This window comes from Amaranthus tricolor, chromosome 1, assembly GCF_026212465.1.
Source record: "Amaranthus tricolor cultivar Red isolate AtriRed21 chromosome 1, ASM2621246v1, whole genome shotgun sequence".
Classification (NCBI taxonomy): Eukaryota; Viridiplantae; Streptophyta; class Magnoliopsida; order Caryophyllales; family Amaranthaceae; genus Amaranthus; species Amaranthus tricolor.
Window position 1 is genome coordinate 7,284,598 of NC_080047.1, and position 6,000 is coordinate 7,290,597.

Genomic DNA, 6,000 nt, shown 5'->3' on the forward strand with positions numbered 1-6,000 from the left:
GTAATAGTTTTGCGATTAAAAAAGAACGATCAAGTATTTTTCATGAAAAAAAATATTTTCTTGTCAAACTATTTAGGGTAAACAATTTAAAGTTTATAAACCATTCAGTCGTTCCATTACATAATGGAAAATGTACATTTAATCTTAATCCTTGCGACTAAGCCACTACTTTTTTTTTTTTTTTTTTCTCAAATTCATTATTTCTATATTTTTAGTGACATGACTTGACAAATCAAGTCAATCAAAACCCTAACCACAAATTCAAGAATACTAAGTTAAATATATTTAGGCTCATTTAGTATAGGTTGTCCAACTAGGAATGCAAGCAATATTTGTAACCTCCATTCTAAAAAAATAGCCTTAAGTACAAATAAGGTGAAAATCACGATAAACTTGTAAAAATATACTCATATTTTATAAGAAAATGAGAGAACATAGAGGATATAAAAAGAGCATGAGTCATAGCAAAAAAAAAAAAAAAATTCTAGGTATTGTTGAACATTTAGTGTATAATAATAATTCTAAGTATATAATCACCAAGTACTACAAATAGTAATGGGACAATATGTATTAAATACAAAGTTCAAAAGGGGTTCAAAGGATAGGACAAAAGAAAAATTGGAAAACCGAGTCAGCAAGAAAAGCCGACTCAGCTTTCTTGGATTTGGGCCTAAAGTCGACTCGGCGTTAGGTTCTGGAAAATTGATTTTGTCAGCAGGAAAAGCCAAGTCGGCTTTTCTGGTAATAGAGCAAAAGTCGACTCGACTTTTTGTTCTGATATGACCGTTGAGTCTTTACGTTTACTTTGAGTTGATTGCATTGGATTCCCTTACTTATTCCATATTATTTTTGGATTTACAAAGGAGTAATTGGGAGGATTAATGCTCATGAATAACTTGTTAATGGAATTGATTGGAAGCCATTACTATTGGTCATCAATGGGTGATTGAATGTATCATGACCCTTAGCTATACTTGGAGTAGTATAAATAGGGGCTTGGGGAAGGACGTTGACTACACCTAATTTCTGAATTCTCATTCTTGCTCTTTCTCTTTCACTTGTATTCTTTCAAAAGAGTAATTAATTTTTGTTAGAACTAACAAAGCTTATAATTCATCAAACACTTGTTGTTAAGTGACATACCCTAAGTACTAAGGATCTGTTCTCTTCGTCTGATCTGATTGGATCTGATCTGAATTTACTAGGTCTGATCTGATCTGATCTGGTCTGATTCAGTCTGATCTGATCTAAATCTTTCTGATCTGATCTAAATCTTTTTGATCTGATCTGATCTAATTTGGTCTGATCTGGTCTGATCTGATCTGGTCTGGTCTGATATGATCTGGTCTGATCTGGTATGATCTGATCTGGTCTGATCTGATTTGGTTTCATTGAGTTTGTTATTGTACTTTTTTTATTAATGATAAATAATAGTAGTTAAGGTATTATTATTATTATTATTATTATTATTATTATTATTATTATTATTATTAATATTATTATTATTATTTACTATTTATTTTTAGTTTTGTTATTATTATTATTATTACTACTGTTGTACGTTAGATAACATTAATAATAATAATAATAATAATAATAATAATAGTAATAATAATAGTAATAATAATAATAATAATAGTAATAGTAATAGTAATAGTAATAATAATAATAATAATAATAATAGTAATAATAATAGTAATAATAATAATAACAATAATAATAACAATAATAATAATAATAATAATAATAATAATAATAATAATAATAATAATAATAATAATAATAATAATAATAATTTTATAATAATAATAATAATAATAATAATAATAATAATAATAATAATAATAATAATAATAATGGTATGGTCTCTGATCTGGTCTGGTCTGGTCTGGTCTTGTCTCGTCTCGTCTCATCTGATCTGAAACTTTCTGATCTGATGTGAATAGTTGTGATCTGATCTGATCTGATCTGGTCTGATCTGATCTGATCTGGTCTGATCTGATCTGATCTGATTCCAATAAGAATAAGTAGTAAGTCAAAAAAACAAGTTGAAGAGAACATGTTCTAAGGGTGTGTTGTGTTGTTTGTATCTCGTTGTGTATTTCCAATTCAAAACCCAAGTATCTTTGTGGGGGGAAATATCACAAAAGGAAATGATTACACGCCTACAACAAGTATCAAGTTTTCGGGTAACGGTTGTCGTTACAAAGATAATCTTCAAGCTAATTCTTAGTGTATTTTGTTAGTTTTATTTAACCATCAACAAAGGAAAAATACAAATTCCCAATTGTAATTTGGATTTTGCATTATTAGTTTATAATAGGTATTAGAAAATGAGAGAATGTAGATGATATAAAAAGAGAGTTACAAGGGAATAATTCACTTTTTGTTGATGATCAAAATGGGTTACATGACTACATATTTATAGTTGTCTTAGCTTAGTCTTCCAATTTATGTAGAAGAATCTAGATAGTCCTACAAGGCTTATACATGTGACTAACTTCTAGATATTAGATACTTCTAGTTCATACTTTTAAAGATAATTCTAGAACTACATATCTATAAATTGTTAAAGATTTTTCTAGATTATATTTAACACTCCCCTTGATCTAAAAAATCTTGTACAAAATATTATAAGATGTTGTTGATGCACATGTCACCAACACTTGTCGATCTCATAGCTTGAATTTTCTTTCTAGTGCCCTTGTCATCAGTTGTCACTTTCAAAAAACATTTTTTTCTTTCGTTTTCTTGTTGGTATCCTTGTTACCAAGCGTCTTCCAACTACTATGCATCTATAGCATTTGTTCTAGTTGGCTGTGCTCATGTCGCTAGTCATTTTACAAAATATACATATATGTTTTTGAAATTTTGAGATATTGATGCCCATGTCACAAACCATCTTTACTAATGTCCTTGCCATTAGCAACATTTCAAAATTTTCAAAAAATTGGTTTGTCATTATTTTCTTCACCAAATTGTACAGTTTCTTAATTTATCTTAGACCTATAATTTTTTTCCAATATGACCGAACCTCTTGCACACCCAACATTGTGGTTTTTCTTTGAAGTAATAATCTTCACTAACATGGTTAGTATGCTTACAAATTTCACAAAACATTTTAGTTTCTGAACTTTTATTTTTCATTGTCTTTTCTTCTCCATTTTCATTATTTTTCTTCATTACATTATTTTTGTAGTTCACATTAAATTTTGCTTGAAGAGTCGTGTCTTCACTTTCTTCATCATTGTGTCTATTTTTTCTTTGTTCATGGGATTCTAAAGATCCCATAAGTTGTTCAACTGAAAATTTTTGATAAGTCTTTTGTTTCTTCAATTATGATCACAATATCATCATGTTTTTTGGTTAATGTTAACAATATTTTTTCAATAATTTTTTCTTCAGATATATTTTTTCCATATGATTTCATATGATTTACGATTTTATTACCCTTGAAAAATAATCTTTCATTAATTCGCTTTTTTTATTTTTAAATTTTTAAAATCACCTCTTAAAGATTGAAGTTTAATACTTCTCACCTTACTATCTCCTTGAAACTCTTGTTGTAATATCTCTCATGCCTCTTTCGCTGTATCGGTCCTTAATATTCTTGGAAAAATCGAATTTACTATTGCATTTTGTATTAAATATAAGGCCTTGGCATCTTGCATTCTTTCTGTGTCGAGCTTTTTCTTTTGCGAATCACTCATACTGCTTTTATCTTTATACTCTTGGTACCCTTCATCTACGTATTTTCATAAACCATGTGATCTTAATAGTGTCTTTATTTTAATCTTCCAAAAATCGTAATTTTCCCCCCTAAAAAGTGGTATTGGAAAATTTGCAATGTTATTAGCCATTAGGTATATTTTTTTAAGAAGGTTTATAAAATTATTGAGTTTTATTTTTTAGTTAGGTATGCTTACAAGCTCTGATACCAAATGTAGGAATTTGGACTCTTATGTTTTGGAGGTTTAGGATAAAAAGAATTGCAAGGGAATAATTCACTTTTTATTGATGATCAAAATGAGTTACATGACTACATATTTATAGTTGTCTTAGCCTAGTCTTACAATTTATGTAGAAGAATCTAAATAGTCTTACAAGGCTTATACATGTGACTAACTTCTAGATATTAGATACTTCTAGTTCTAAAGATAATTCTAAAACTACATATCTAGAAATTGTTACAGATTATTCTAGATTATATTTAACAGTATTAATCAACTCTTGTTTTGCATTTGTGATTTTAATATTTGATCAACAATTATAAAAAGTAAGTTTTTTAATTAAGTGATGGACATGGGTTTTTGCCAATGAGTTGATCAGCTTTGTGGATTAGATGACATAGAGTAAATAATACGCCTTTAATGTCAGCAGTTGTTATGACAAGGGAAGAAGACTTGACATTTTCATGGTCTATACAGAGTGCTTGAGATAAGGTTTGCAATTCTTCCATAGGGATTTTGGTCCACTTTAGAGTCAATTAAATAGGGTTGATTACTATCAAAATTCAAATGAAGGATTTATGGTCAATAGTTGTACTTATGAATTTACTATGTTATATATTCGAAATGTATTAGTGAGATAAAGATAATGACTAGAGGTGCTCAACGGGTCGAGTTGAGGCTCGTTGGGTTAAAATTAAATGGGCCGGGTTGGATCGGGTCATATCAAATGTTAAAAGGCAGGGTCGGGTCAAAGTCCGTTTAAGTCCGACCCACTTTGACTCATTTTTTAAAAGTTAATAAAATAGTTTTTTTTATTATACTTTATGACACGCTGGGTCGACCAATTTTATGTATACAATAGTCATTAAAAGATATAAAAAAATGTGGTAAATTTTTTTTGGCAATTAATTCTTATAATTATCTGACCTGAACCTTTACACCAAACCCCATTAATGACCCGGCCCATTATCAACCCAACCTGCTATTGACCCATTAAAATGTAACCCGATCCTTAATCCGTTGGGTCGATCCGTCCCATTGAACACTTCTAATAATGATTAAATATATGTTTGAGAATAGATTAGAGTGGAATTATGTTCCAAAAGAAAAATTCAACAAATTTAGTGAAACAGATCAAATTTGATGTATATAGCAAATTTGATGGATAGAAGAGTAAAGTGTTTTGCTTTTATAAAACTAAGGCATAACATTTGACATAGTCCTTTTAATTATAGCTTTATTTATTCTTTTGATTTTGCTATAAAGAGAAAAACTTAGTTTTACTCTTTTTAATTTTTAGTATAGAGAATAAAAAATGTGAGAATTGAGATCATTACCTAAAGATATAACACTAATTCTCCAAAGAGATAATCTCTTTAAAAGGTCCCTTTAAGCCGGTCTAATATTTTCTTTTAAAAGAAATTTAAAACTTAAAAACATAACGTGCTTCTTTTCTTCCCGTCAATTTTTATTCTTCTCAGACTGCGCTACTACTACTTTATTAAACATCCATGGTAGTCCTTGCTCCTCCATCTTCTTTGCCAAACAATCCATGACTTTTTTCTTACTTCTCGTACCATTTATTGATACCCTTCTTCTTCTTCTCCAATTTAATTTTCAACATTAAATTCAATTATAATTCAATTAGATATTACGACTTGAAAAAGACATGCAAAAGAAAACACAAAGTAAAGATAAGGCAAAACAGGATTTCTAGAGGCTTTTATTATAATTAAATTTGATGTTAAATACTTATATAAAAATTTCTTTTTTAAATTACACTCCTTTCAATTCACACTAATTGTCCCATTTGGTTTTTATACTCTATTCATCATTATCATCATCATCATACCCCGTGTATTCCGCCTATAGAAAAACTACGAGCTAGGTATGGGGAGGAAAGGACGGCAGCAACGCATAGTCGCATACCCATAAAGGACAGCGAGGCCAAAGAGTACCTCAACTCGAGAGAGATCAAGAGAAGTTAAATGCACTAATTCAAATATCACTAATTTTGCATAATTAAAAATTATAAAAAATTAATATTAAT